We start from the raw sequence: 16146 nt of genomic DNA, 5'->3' as shown, positions 1-16146 counted from the left end.
CCTCAAAGTCATAGGTTCCTGACCCTTGTGACCTAGCTCTTAGATCAAGCCTAAAAATAAATCTAAAAATAATCTAGTTCAACATAGTTCACTCAAGAGAGAATTGTATGCTGGCTTCAAAGATATAACTTTGAACCTGGAGGGTAACAAGGGAGAGAGGAGTCAACCCCGAGGCAAAGTTGTACTCTCCACCTTACCCCACAACCCATTATCCAGTTGGAGAGATTGTACATGTAGGAGACAATATATCTGACTAGGAGCAGAGAGACACACCAAAGAGAAACCTCAAGGAACACAAACACAGATACAGAAGGATAGCAAAGAACAATAACAGGAAGAAGAGACTTCAGGAAGTGTGACCACCTCATTGCAACAGACTCTAGAAATGCTTGAAACTCTTGACCAAAAGAGAGATATTCCTAAAGGGAAATTCATGAGAACTTCACACTTCACATAGGGAGAAAAGATAACCCATCATTATGTATAATTCCTGTATCTCTCTTTTCTGTTTGTCTCAGAAAATTGCAGTTATAAACATGATTAAATTTCAAACCCCTTACAGTATTATCTATCTAAATAGAGATTCCTAAATATATAAAAAGACAGATTTCTTCATATAGGCTATAGCATATATAGATTCTCTTTCTCTCTGTCTCTCTGTCTCTCTGTCTCTCTCTCTCTCTCTGTCTCTCTCTCTCTCTCTCTCTCTCATTCTCTCTGCATTAACATAGGGAATCCTGGGTTGGAAATGTTCATAACTAATTCAGATAAGGACATGAACTCTAACTTATAGTCACATAAATTTGAGATTATAAATGACTTCTCCATGGTGACAAAGCTATGTCAAATCCTAGATCTGAATATAGGTCTCTCTGACTTCAATATCAGCTCTCTATCCACTGTATCTAGGTTCTAGTCATATATGTTTACATAAGCAAAGAAAAGGAGAGATGGAGAGATCCCACAAAGAACGTGATTGATAAAAGTGTATCATTGGCTAAGACATTACTGTAAAAAAAAAAACCAGGTAATATTATCAAGGAAACATGAGATTGACAAAGGCTATTTATCAGTCATGCATCAGGAATTGGTATTAACAGATAGACACCCTAAGCATAACAATGATAGTACAGAAGAATAAAAGATCTATTGCAATAGTTGTAGCTCCTTTATGAAGAAATTTTCTGGCTTTGTTAGAATCTCATGTCTTTTTTTTGTTGTTGTTGTTCACATTATTGCACAGGCTGTCTATGTAGCATTCTAAAATTTTATCTACAGGTTATGGGACAACCTGGGTAAAATGCATAATAATTCCCCATACTGAGAAGAGATGGATGGGAGGTGGTCTGCACTCCTGTAATGAGTGTTCTTATATAAAGATCTAGATCACAGACTCATCGGGAAACTGAAAATTTATCATAAGCACCTAGAAAGAGAATTTAATTGTGCCAATATTTGAAAAAAACTTTAATCATACAAGCATCACTGAATTTGCTAAGGTAGAGTCTTCTGGAAGTGTTTTTCAGTTTTACATAATCATCATTATGGCACTATGGTTATTTAAGGTGACATTTGGGAAAAAGAAAAGGTGGCATTCTCGAATCAAAGGTTATTATTCAGTATAATATTGCTTTTTTCAAGAAAAAGGAAAAAAAGAAGTTGAATATTGATTTTATGAATTTAAATTTATAAAGAGCTTTATAAATAAGGGCTTAAGAAAATGTGATCTGTAAGTTGCTTCAGCTTTGCATTCTATAATTTTATTATCTGCCATATTGGTTGATTGATTGATTTATTGGTTGGTTTATATCTGTTTGTATATATCTGTCTCTCTGTTTACTTATTTATTTATTTGTTCTTAAGTTTGTTTGTTTTTTACCACTACTGGAAAAATTTCAAATCCAAGAATCAATAATAAGAGCAAATTCATCCAAGCAATAGTTTATGGATATTAATCATCACATTTTTCAGTATCAATAACCAAATCCACCTGGAATGCTCTGATTCTAGAAGTATGACATATATTTCCAAATTTTCTTTTTTTTTGGAGGCAATCAGGTTTGAGTGACCTGCCCAGGATCACACAGTTAGTAAATGTGTAGGACCAAATTTCTGTTCTTTTTTTTAATATCTTTTCCAGTTAGTCTCACTATAGATAGAATGAGAAGAAAATTAATTTTATTGATAAATGTTTTAATTTTGTTATTCTAGAAAATTACAGGAAGTCTTTTATTTAACTTAATGCCCTGGCTTACTTTATAATATCATTTCCTATCCTCTTACATAATAAGGTTACAGAAAGGGTAGAGAGAAATGTGCTTGTTTCATAAAGAATTTAGGAACCAAGCAGCACTAATTGCATCATTCACTTATTAAGATTTCTTAATTTGTGACTACCTGGAGGTAATATAGGATCTGAAGTCATTAAACTATTTTCCCAAAAGTATATATGTACTGCTTTAAAGAAACTTTAACATTTCTCAACATAGTAAAAACAAATACAAATGTGATACTATTGCATTTTCAAGGTACGTTAAAAACAGATATAAATTGGAGCTGAGATGCCCTCAGGATCACTGGGAATAGCAATTAATGATTGGACAGCATTGAACTATGTAAATAATTATTAGCAATAGAGTTTACCATGAAGATTGCAGACTTTCAAGAGAAAGGCATATGCCCCACAAAAGGGAGAGGAGGTGGTGAAAACTATTGAATCAAATGTGAGTTGCAGGGAAAAATACTTGAAAAGTTTGTCTCTTGTTGTCTCTTCTTTCACCACTGTGTAAATCCATTTGAATCTAAGCTTGATTTGTTCTCTGTTGACTCTTACTCATCATATCTCAGAAATAAAATATTTAACTCCCGCACTTTTTAGCTTTTATGTTATTTCCCTTCTATTATTTCTCTATTTCATTTTTCATTTTTTTTGTTTCAAATTTTCTGCCTCCCTGCTGTCCCTCCCTTCAATATTGAGAAAGCAAGAAATGAGATACTTACACATGTGAAGTCTTACAAAATAAGTTTCCACATTAGTCATGTTGCAAAAAAAAAGTAAGAAAGATAAAGAACTGAAAGTAAATATGCTTCAATCTGCACTCAGAGTTCAGTGGTGGTGGATAGCATTTTTCATCATGAGTCCTTTGGAGTCATGGATCATTATATTTATCAGAGTAGTTAAAAGTCTTTCACAGTGGATTATCATAACAACATTTCTGTTATTGTGTAAAATGTTCTCCTGGTTTTGGTTACTTCACATGTATCAGTTCATATAAACATTTCCAGATATTTCTGAAACAATACCATTCATCATTTCTTACAGCACAATAGTATTCCATCACAACTCGTTCAGCCATTCCCCAACTGATGGTCATCCCCTCAGTTTCCAGTTCTTTGTTACCACAAAAAGAGCTGCTATAAATGTTTTTGTACATATTGCTCCCTTAATTTTATCTCTTTGGGGTACAGAACTAGTATTAGTATTGTTGGGTCAAAGGCTATGCACAATTTTATAGCCTTTTGGGCAGAGTTCCAAATTGTTCTCCAGGGTGGTTAGACCAGTTAACAACTCCACCAATAGAGTATGGTGTCCCTATTTTTCTATATCCCCTCTATTATTTGCCATTTTCCTTTTCTGTCATGTTAGCCAATCTGATGGGTGCAAGGTGGTACCTCAGAGTTGTTCTAATTTGCATTTCTCCAAGTATTAATGATTTAGAGTATTTTTATATGACTATTAATAGCTTTGATTTCTTATGGAAACTGCCTGCTAATATCCTCTGACCATTTATCATTTGGGGAATGGCTCTTACTTTTTTTTTTTTAATTTGGCACATATCTATATCTTCTATATCTATCTATCTATTTATAACTTTTTTTAGAGAAATGCTGTAAAATGTAAAATTTAAGAAAATTTAACTGTTATTTCATAAGCAATGACTTTCAAGACCCCCAGCTCTTTGTGTAGGTTATTTCTTTTCACTTACATGACTGGATTTAGCAGCATAAGAATATTTCCCTTTTATGAATATCTAATCCCACAAATTCCTACATGTAATTACATGTAAGAAACTGGTGGTTCTTGAAAGATATTCCTACAAAGAAGATCTTGTCAATCTAGAAAGATCTAGCATGTGGTCCCCATCATAGATAATATGAAATCCACGCATCGTAAGAAGTACGTTTAGAGAGACTCATCAATGAGGGATTGTAAACAGGTGATAATTTTTGTTGTTGTTGTTGTTCAAAGGAATTCATGTTAAGTGTAGAGGGAATATCTACATGGATGAAATCACAAATCCTTAAATTTTGTTGCAGATTTTAATAGCTTGAAAGCTTTACTACTATGGGACATTATTTGAAATGAATTTTTCTAAACCCATCACTTGATTCTACCATCCCCATTCACTATCACCTTATATATTTCCCTTCCCCTGCTCAGATAAACTCCTTTCAAAGCTATCTAGATTAGGTTTCCCCACTTCCTATCCTGTCACTCTTTTAAAATCTTCTATAAATTCAACATTCAACTTAAATTATTCTCTCCAGTTCCCATTATTGATTTAATTGATAAATATAATAATTTTTTCTCAGTAATAATTCTTCTTAATCTCTCTGCAGTAATTAACACTATTGATGACCTCTTGTATATTCCCTCTTCTCTAGGTTTTCATGAAACTGTTCTGCCTTGATTCTCCTTCTACCTGTTTGACCAGGCCTCCTGTCTTTGATGCATCTTTATCCAGGTCATAAACATTAGCAGTGTCTCCCAAGTCTTTGTCCTGGGGCCTATTGTCTTTTTGATCTATAATATCTCACTTGATGATCTCTTTCATTCTAATTAGTTCAGTTGTTGTTTTTATGCTAATGATTCTACATCTATGATTCTAGCTCTAGTGTCTTTCCTGAGCTCTAGTCTTACATCACCAACTGACTTTTTGACATTGTAAAACACAAGTTATGTGGAGTTCACCAATTCAATATATCCAAACAAGAAGCCACCTTTCTCCCTAAACCTAACCCTCTGTCAACTACTTTATTACTATTGTGAAGAACACCATGCTCCCATTCAGCTAGATTTTACTGTTATCCTTGACTTCTCCCTGTCACTCAACCAGTATATCCAATCAGTCGACAAATTTTATAATTTTTATCTTCAAAATATCTACCATATTTGTCTCCTTGCAATGCACATAACACCACAGTTCAAGAATCAATCACCTGGAAAATGTCCTTCTATTCATTTTGCAATATCCTGCTAATTGGTCTTCTTACCTCAAAGGCTATCCCAATTCCAAACTTTCCTCCAAACAGTTTAGCTGATGTCATTTCTCTGCTCGAACAAATACAATGGTTCTCTATTCCTTCTAGGATCAAATATAAACTACTTTATTCAGTATTTAAAGTTTTTCATAACCTAATTTCCTCCTACCATTTATTAATTTTGAATGTTTTACTTCATGGAAGCTCTAGGCATCAATTTGGCTTCAAGAAGGACCAAGGGTGTAAAAGTAACTTGGATTGTGTTTGATTCAATATTACCTTTGACTAGTGATGGACACACACACACACACACACACACAGAGACACACACACATACACACACACATTTCTCTTCTGAGAAATATCTTCTCCTCTTCAAACTATCCCTTCAATATTTCCACTGAAGGTAGGAAAAAACACAGTACTGGATTCATTCTTTTTCTATTGAACCTTCCCATGGAAATTGTGAATAGAGATTTTCCTTTAATTTCTTCTTCCCATTGATATTCTGCTCCCCAATTAGTCCAAATGAGACAAAGAATATCTTTTCTCTCAATAATAGTGGGGCCCTTACTATTTATGGCAACAGAAAACACTGAACATGTCAGCACCTTAAGATCCATGAAGGGGGCAGCTAGGTGGCACAGAAAGTAGAGCTCTGGCCTTGGAGTCAAGAGGGCCTGAGTTCAAATCTGGCCTCAGACACTTGGAACTTTAACACTTACTAGCTGTGTGACCCTGGGCAATTACCTCACAAAAAAAAAATCCATGAAGGGTTACATAAGAACATATACTAACCATTCCTCTTTTTCATCATTTATGCTTTCAGTATTATACCAATATAAAGGAAATTATCCTCTTTTAAATCACATCACAAATTCAACATTTCAGTTTTAGAAAATACAGAGGAAATATTTATATATTTTTTTCTAAAACCATATCATGAAAGTCTATCACCATATTATATATATTGTTCAACATTGGCTAAGTTGTTGAATATTTTATGTTATAGATGCAAAGTAATGGTCATAGGTCAAAATAAATCTATTGAAACTCCAGTGATATCACTAATTCTAGTTGATAGACCATCCTTTCAGTGGAGTCAAAACATCTTCCATTTCAATTATGAAAGGGAAAATTATTTTCAATTTATAAGAAATACAGAATACAAAAGTGTTCACTTATTCTTACTTTAAAGATGCTTCTCTATTTTAAACAATCATTTCAATTGTGGGATTATGTAAGCTTAAATAAAGAATTCTCAAGGCACTTTTAATCTCACATTACTTCTTGAATTGAACAAAATGTAAGATGTATAGGAAAAAAGATCTTATGCTTTGGATGGATCAAAAGAAAAATCTCAAAATTATTTCACTTTATTTTTAATTTATTCATGAAAAATTGTTTTTATAAATAGTATGTATTAATGAAACTATTAAGTAGATATAAAAGGAAAAAATAATTTGATCTTTATGCACTCACGTAAAGGTTCAGAAGACTTTGTCCTTTTCTGTCTTGTTTTATTTTGGTATGACATCTCTTTCAGTATGTAAACAATTCCACTCAATTTATATTTATCGTTTTCTGCAATGACAAAAGATTCCTAGCTGAAAAGAATTGTGAGAATACTTATCCTATTTGAAAACATATAATTTTAAAAACCCATTAGTAGTTTTTAAAAATAAAAATTTGTTAAGTTACAAAATGTTGCTATTAATAATTTGTGTATGTATGTGTGTTACATATATATGTGTGTATGTATGTATTACACACACACACACATATGTATAAAAGCAGATCCAGAGAAAATATCTAATGGTAATGACTCTTCCCTCAACTACCCAAGTTTGGGTAATTATACTACTTGGAAATGAAAGATCTTTAAAATACTTTATAAGTCTACAGCCCCTTAATTGATAAACCTGGTGACCTATTCTCAGTTCTCATACTTCTAACCTTTTTGAAGCATTTGGTACTTTTGGTTATCCTATGGTCAAGCACAGACTCTCTTTACTTATTCTTATGGCCTTCTTTTGTCCTGGTTGTCTTTATAATTATATCTCTGCATATTCTCAGTATCCTTTGCTGGACTGTTATCCATATTTTCCTTTCTGTAAACCATTGATAGTCCCCAAAGCTCTATTCTGCATTTTCCTTTCCCTATACTCTTTAGTTATGCCATCTTAACAACTCTCATGATTTTGATGATCATCTTAATGGATATGACTCCGTGGTCCATGTAGGCCTAGTCTCTTCTGGAGCTCCAGTCTTATATTATAAATGCCCATTTAACATTTTAACACATCCAATATAAAAGTCAATATATTTTCCTTGTTTTAAGTGTGCCATTTAACCTCATCTATAACCCCAACTTCTCTTCAATTCTTCCCCTTTCCTGACCCCTCCATTACTTACAGTTGCCAAGTGTTATTGATTATATTCCCACAAAATCTCCCATTTATATCTTTTTCTCCTCTCACATGGCAACCAACTATGTTCAGGTCTTCATCACCCCTCATCTGGACAGTTGCAAGAACCTCAAGTGAAATCCATGCTTCAGGCCTTCCCTTCCCTTCCCTGCCCTGCCCTCCCCTCCCTTCTCTTCCCTTCCCTTCCCTTCCCTTCCCTTCCCTTTCCTTGTGTAATCCATTCTTCCCATAGCTACCAAAAAAAATCTAACCATATGACTTCCCTGATTACAAAATGTCACTAGCTCCCCAATGACTAGGATAAAACAAAAACTCCTTCACAACCTATTTTACTTTGCTTCTATGCACTCACTTTGTGTTCCAATCAAACTGGCCTAGAAGTAATTTGTCATATTTCAGCACCTCATCTCTTAATTTTTTGACTCTTCACTGGCTTTATCTTATTCCTGGAAAGCACTCTTTTCTTCACCTATGCCTTTTAGAATCTCTGGACTCCCTAAAGGTTAAAGTCATGTACAACTCCACAAAAAGCCTTCCCTAATCCCATCAATTTTCAATTATCTCTCCTTCCAAAAAAGATCAATTGTATACTATAGGTTTGTATTTCTAATGCTCACAGGAGAATGTAAGTTCCTTGAAGCCAGAGATCATTCTTGGTATGCTATGCACAGTGGGCACCAAAGGTGAGCTGCCTTGAATTAAATTGGATTTGACTTTAATTTTTCATCAATTCAGATAAGAGATCCTTATATTTATTCCAAAATCGTGGCCTGTTTGACCACTTATACTCCCCTCTTTCAAATAATAATGTTGATGATGCTTACAATATTCAAACAGTACTTTATGATTTACTTGAATTAAACCTTTATTAACTATCTTATGCAAGACACCACTGACAGTGTGCATACAAAGGCAAAAGACAAAATGAACATCCTCTGCTCTTGAGGAGCTTGTACTTTATTAGGGAAATGCCATATTTAAACAGATAATTCAGTATTGGAGAAGATATTAACAGGGGTTTTCAGCAACTTCTGAAGAGTGAACAAGAGCTGAACAACCCAGCTCTCAATAATTTATTCAGGAAGTTTAGAAGAAACAAATACACAGAAGAAAATAATAAGTGTTTTTTATAGGCCAAATTCACAGGAAGGGATAGCCAGAAGCCTGAAAATACAAGAGAGACTGTTCAAAAGCTTGGGCCTGGGAACACAGGATCCTTTCTAGGGAGTGGACCAGCAAAGTACTTGGGAAATTTTGAGCATGAAGCTATGTCACTTTCATGCCAGGAAAAAAAAGGTCAGGAGCCAACAAACATCAGAGCTCAAGAGCAGAGATCACACTTCATCGTGGATCAAATAGCTTATGGCAATGAAAATTTGCAGTTAACTGATTTGAATCACCCCTGAGTGGTGGCTTTGATGATGACAAAGAAAGCAATGGCAGGAACTCATATAATAAAGTTCAGAATGAGACAAGATCCCACTTTTATCAGATGGAGTCAGAGCTGACGCAAGTTTCCAATTCAGGAAGTTTATGAAGAACACCAATGTTAAATATTTTAGATCTAGGGACACCCAAGAAATAAAGAAAGAAGAGAATGAGTCAGCAGCAATGACAAACAAAATTTCCAAAAAATACCTCTTGGCCACAAGGTCTAAAAGAATTCCTGGAAGAAATAAAAATTGCTTCACAAAAATGATATTATAAGCAAACTGGAAACTCTAGAAGAATGGGAAGAATTAATAGCATATTAAAGGTAATAATGGTAAACCTTATCCATATAATAGGTTCCTTGAAAATTAGAATCGACTAAGCATAAGTCAAAGGTTGTATGAAGCAAAAAGGAAATGCTAGAATAAAATCAAAATAGAACATTAGCAACTAAAGGAACAAGTAAAGGTTAAGTATAAAAGCTGGCACTTGAATTAAACCTCGAAGGATGTGAAAGAGTCAAAGAGGTAAAAGTAAGGACAGCACATTCCAAGAATGAAGGGGCAGGGAAAGGTAGAAAACCATGAAAAGACATAGAGAAGGTGAGCACCATAAGTGTTATCTCCATTGTAAGTCAAGGAAACAAACTTAGAAAACTGCAGTCCCTTGCCCAAAACCATAGCCAATAAGGGTTGTGTCCTTGACTCATAAATGTCCTCTGACTCTAAGCATAGTGACTTTTCACACTATATTTTCAAGTATTGCAAACAGAATGTTTTCATTTGTCCCCAGAACATCTTGCTAAACTATATCTTTCTTTTTTACTTTACTGTCCTTTGTAAAAGATGGAAAGATTCAAGGTGCAAGATCCTGGTTATCATCTCTAATGCTTGTTGGCATTTCCAGAACACAATGAACTGAATTTTGGAGACTAAGATACAAATAAAGAGAAAGGCTTATATCACATAAAGTTTACCTATATACATATACTCATCTATATAGATTATAGCCAAGTATTTTCTACTATATTCTGTTCACTAATAATCTTGTTCATATTCTCCTCACATAAGATATTTCTTTAATGTGATGACAGTCTGATAGTCACATCACATTGCATTAGTTTGCATTATGACTCATAAAATTGGGTAGCAGTCTAGGAAGGTTACATGGTTTTAAATAGAAAGGCGAAATTATGGAGATGGTCTGTTCAAACGCTTTGATGTTTGAGGGGACCTGTTTAGATTATGATAAAAGTATTTAAAGTATTTAAGATAGTGCATACCTCTCCAGAGAAGTGATGGACACATTCCCCTGTCACTTGATCAAGATCCCAAGTACTTGAAAAGGAAGTATAATTGAAACATTTATAAGAAAATGTACAAAGGAGTGTAGAAGGCAGTTCAAAAAGAAACACAGACAAAAGGGCCAAATTTGAAAGTTACATGTTGAATTTATTATATTTTTAAAACCAACTTTTGTACAATATTTAAAGGTTTTGAATGCAATCATTTTTCTCTATTCTACTTTGCATACTGAAGTGTTTTTCTGCAGTTAAGATTTCCTTTTTTTTTTCAAGTGGATGATAAGGAAAGGCAGAGATACTCAATTTATATTTTGCTTCTATTTTCTTTTCCAAGGAGAATGAACTTTGAACTGGGTCATATGGAACAAAAATGTTAATAGGAAATTGAAACTCAAGATAAGAGAAGAAAAAATTACAGAACACCTAGCTTGCCTGACCTTTGACCCATTTAAAAAAATGAGAGTTCAAGTTTGCAAATTACAAGTCAACAATCTTAAACTCTGTTCTTAGCAAATTATAGAGTGAAGTTTTAAAGGGTTTTGTGAACACTTAAAAAGGAAGCATTAATTATTAAAATGATGATTTCATAGCTTTATCAATATAATCCTTTTCAAAAAAAATTAACAATTGTTGACTACGTGGTTCTCAAGTTATGAGACTCAGTGAGGAAGAGAAATTATTTGAAGGAGTGCATTAACTCATATATACATTAACAATCTCATTAAATGACTCATTATTATAAAAAAATCTCTCCTGCAGACATAATTAATCATGTGATACACACTTTTTTTCAAATACATGTAGATAATATGATTAATGTACTATAAATTCCTTTTAAAATATTCTTGAGTATATCAAGTATATACATAGATAAGAATGCTTTTATACAGCCACTCTATGCAAATGATTATAATTGTTTTTTAAACTTTTATCTGAAAAGATTGGGAACCATTGGGCTGGGTTACATTAGAGTTAGGTCAATTTGAAACTGGTTGAATGAGAGGGCCCACAGAGTAATCACTATTATATTGATGATACTGTTATCATAGAGGGAAATTTCTATTAGATCTTTCATGCAATACTTTTTTTTAAATCAATGAAGAGTATGAATACATAGAAGTTATGTTTGTGAAGTTCAAAGATAAAATAATTCTGAGATGAAAACCTGATATATTGTTTAACAGTTATATGCCAATATAATGACAAAAGTTTTGGGATAATAAAATCTCATGAGATGAGATTTAATAAGGACAAATATGCAATAAAATTCTACATTTGGGTACAAGATAACTCAATTCTGCGAGTAAAGGATGTTGGAGACATGGCTAGACAACAAATTATCTGGAAATACTTTGGTTTTTCATGGTCTACAATCTTACTATAAGTCAACAATGAGATATGTTACAGGAAGAAAGGCATACTTCCAAAATAAAAGAGATGATAGTGCTATTATTCTTAGTCCTAGAAAAACAACATTTGGAATAATATATTCATTTCTTAGTGATGTGTTTAAAGAAATTTAAAAAGTAGGTTCTGGTCTAGAAAAGGGTGAGAAAAATAATGTTGGTCCTGGAGATTCTGCCATATATACACATTGTTTGAAAAGAATAAGTTGGATAATATTTAGCCTAGGGCATAAATGACTTGGGGGAACAATGTAAGGAAATCCTTCAAGTATTTGACGAGTTGTGTAGAAGAGGGATTAGATCTTTTTGACTTTTATCCAAATGGCAAAACTAAGAAGAATGAATGGAAATGTCAGACAGGAATTGATGGGATCAATTAAGAAAAAAAAAGTTCTTAGAAATTAGAACTGCAAAATATTTAACTAGGTTGATTGGTCATTAATGGAGTTCCCCTTTCTTAAAGCAATGACTAGATGACTAGTTATCAAAGCTGTAGAGGAGATAATTCATTTTTGGGACTAAGAAATCATTATATATATATATATATATATATATATAATATTTGTATATAGATATATGTGTGTATATCTATATCTACAGATATATGTATGTATCTATAGATATACATAGATCTATATGTACATATACACATACATCCCTCAGTAATATCTGAATGAAGACATATGACAAAAACAATAAATAGCATTTACCAGAATAGTGGCAAAAAAAAGTTTCCATATTACTATACCAACTGATCTTCAAATGAGGGAAATAGTTTATGGCATTGGTCATTGAAAGAGGGAAGCTGAAATTTTCAGGGTCTGAAATGAAACTGTTGGCAAAAGGAATGATGTGAATGAAAAGTCTTACTAAAGTGGAGATTAACAAGAGCTGTAGTGCAGGATGTGCAAGAAGAGTGGACAGGAAAAATAATTAGTTTTCCCCTACTTTTATGTCATCTGAAATGTTCTGAAGTTCAATTCAGAGTAAACAGGAAAAACACATATGGTATATCAGAATGCATCACACCATAGGAGAAGAGTTAATCACTAGAAAGATAAGAAGCATCAGAACAGAAACATAGACCCAATGAAGATAATCTGTCAAAACACAGTGCTGACATTTCTAACTCAGAAAAGAAAAATAGCAAACTATGGAAGTTCAAAGTGATTTAGGAAAAAAATAGATTCCAAAACTCATCTTCAAATAACAGGATATTAAAAAAAACCTGTTTTTCTGTCATTATTCTGATTTTTATTAAGTATTGTATAGTACACAGATCTCATTTCTAGTCTAAATTTGCACTTCATAAGAAATACCCCCAAAGATTTTCTACCTCAGGATTCATACTTCATACTACAGATGCAAAATCAAGAGAGAGAGAGAGAGAGAGAGAGAGAGAGAGAGAGAGAGAGAGAGAAAGAGAGAGAGAGAGCACGCACGAGAGAGAAACATTAGAAAGAATCTGAAGTCTCATGTTACTTTTTTACTCCTCCTATGCATGTCATTATATTCTCATTTGTATTACAATTAGTTTTATTTATTTCTCTTCCATCAAATAGATTATAATCCCCTTGTGAAGCAGAATTATCATTCATCTGTGTATTCTCTTGTCACCATAATTTTTGTATGTCATTGTCTTTGTACACACAATCAGGATCTCAAGCAATTTAAACCACAGGGCCTGGAGCTATTTTCAATAGTCCTAATAATACCACTGAATTCTCTTTGAAGCTGTTTCAGGCAGATCAGCCGAAAGTTTGGGTTGGTGTTCTAAAACTATGCCATTATAGGGTGGTTGTAGAAGAGCTGTTTATCATTGAAAGAAGGAAATATAAAAAAAATAAGAATGTTTTGTTCTGGGGTTGCTTTCCTTGAGTAACTCTGTATTCACCTATTTTATGTATCCCTAAAAAACCATGTATGCCAGTATATGGAAATATTATATTATATTGTTGGAAAGCTTTAAATATTAATAGTTTGAAACTGTTTTGATGTAGCTAGAAATTGGCTGACCTCTGAGATGTTCCTAGGGAAACCAGATGGCTACAGCAAATGCTTGAATCCCACTCAGGTCTCCTATACACCTAATATTTATGTTTGGGGTTCCTAAAAATTGAAAGCTTGTTTACATCTCAATCAACTTTGATTTGGAAATTTACAGTAACGATATTAATTTCGGTTACAATTTTAGTTTCTAATTAGTTTATAATACCATAAATTTCTACAAATGAGGAAAAATGATTTCCTTTCTTTTCTAGTCTGTCTGTATCTCTGCAGTCTCCTACTTGGTCAGGGTTGAGAAGGCAGAGAAAAAGAAAGAATCTCAGTGTCCCTCCTTTTCTCCCACTGAAAGTCTAATCAACACATCATGAGAGTAAGACATGATCAATATTGCAGATAGCTGGCAAATCTGTTTTAGTTGTAAGACTTCTTTTATTTTCACCCTTGTAAATTCCCATTCTATTTATTTTTATTGTTGTTGTTGTTCAGTTATTTCAATGTTGTCTGACTGTTCATGATCCCATTTGGGGTCTTCTTGGTAAAAATACTGAAATGGTTTGCAGTTTCCTTTTTCCAGCTCATTTTACAAATGAGAAAACTGAGCAAAATAAGGTTAAGTGACTTGCCCAGGGTCACCCAGCTAGTAAGTGTCTGAGGCTGGATTTGGATTCAGGTCTTCTTAACTCCAGGGCTTTGTATCCACTATTCCACCTAGCTGCCTTTTGTTTTTATGGATGACTATATTTTTCACTTTGAAGTTCTCCAAGGTAAACAAGACCTTGGACACACTTTAAAATGGAGCCAGTCAAAGCCCATCATACTGGATGCCAAATACAAGTTTCTGTAACTTTCAAGGCCTGGATCATAACACCATGTAAAAGAATACATATACAACTCTTTCCCTTCTCTCAAGATGGTGGACAAAAACGCCCCAAAGAAACCAAAGGAAAAGAAGGTCAGAAAGGAAAAAAATGAGAAGCATGAAAAGGAAGATGCTGCTGAAAAGGTGGTGAAAAAGCCTCTAAAGCATTGCAATTGTTACCCAGTCCTGGCCCGAGGGATCGGTAGATACTTGAGGACTGCAATGTAACATTCCGTTGAGCCAGGTACAAGCGGAAATACACTGCACCAAAAATCCGAATTGAAAGGAAAAAGAAAAAGAAGGTGCCTGCTGCTATCTCAAAGCCAGTTGGTGGTGATAAGAATGGAGGAACCCATGTGGGAAGGATTCGCAAGATGCCGAGGTATTACCCTACTGAGGGTGTGCCTAGAAAGCTGCTAAGTCACGGCAAAAAGCCCTTCGACCAGCGTGTGAGGAGACTTCGCACTAACATCACCCCGGCACGGTTCTGATCACGCTCACTGGCAGCCACAGGGGCAAGCGAGGGGTTTTCCTGAAGCAGCTGACTAGTGGCTTGCTACTGGCGACTGAACCTCTGACCATCAACCATGTTTCTCTGAGAAGGACCCATCAGAAATTTTTCATCGCCACCTCTACCAGTGTTAACCTTTGGGGTGTAAAAATTACAAATCATCTTAGTAATGCTTACTTCAAAAAGAAGAGGCTCTGTAAACCTAGACACCAAGGAGAGATTTTTGACACAGAAAAAGAGAAATATGAGATTATGGAGCAGCGCAAGACTGATCAGAAAACAGTGGACTCTCAGAAGTTGACCCAAAGCAGGAAAATTCCATACTACCTGCGTTCTGTATTCTCTCTCTCCAATGGAGTTTATCCTCACAAACTGGTGTTTTAAATGCCTTGCACAGAACTCTTATTAAAATATTTGAAATAACAAAAAAAAAGAAAGCACAAAAAAATCCTCAAGAAAAACAAAGGAAGTAAAAAAAAGTATGTTTCAATCTGTATTCAGACATCAAAAGTTCTTTCTCTGGGCATGGGTAGCATTTTTCATCATAAGTCCTTCTGAATTGTCTCGGATTGTTGTGTTGCTGAGAATAGCTAAGTCATTCACAACTGACCATCTTACAATATTGCTGTTAATTTGTACACAGTACATTTCACTTTGCATCAGCCCATGCAAACCTTTCCAGGTTTTTCTGAGAGCATCCTGTTCATCATTTCTTATAGAACAATAGTATTCCACCATAATCACATACCACTTGTTAAGCCATTCTGCAATTGATGGGCATCTCCTCAATTTCTAACTCATTGCACCCAGAACAGAGTTGTTAGAAACATTTTTGTACTTATAGGTCCTTTTCCTTTTTGCTTTTTATCTCTTCTGTAATAAAGACCTAGTAATGGTATTGCTAGGTCAAAGGGTATGTATAGTTTTATAGCCCTTTG

At 34.1% G+C, this 16146-nt stretch overlaps 1 pseudogene; it reads left to right on the top strand.

The window, feature by feature from the left end:
• Positions 1-14748: 14748 nt before the first annotated feature.
• Positions 14749-15592, top strand: LOC114023471 (annotated as a pseudogene).
• The last annotated feature ends 554 nt before the right edge of the window (positions 15593-16146 follow it).

This window comes from Vombatus ursinus, unplaced genomic scaffold (genome assembly GCF_900497805.2).
Source record: "Vombatus ursinus unplaced genomic scaffold, bare-nosed wombat genome assembly UNPS02014818.1, whole genome shotgun sequence".
NCBI lineage: Eukaryota > Metazoa > Chordata > Mammalia > Diprotodontia > Vombatidae > Vombatus > Vombatus ursinus.
This window is presented reverse-complemented; position numbering and strand designations above follow the sequence as displayed.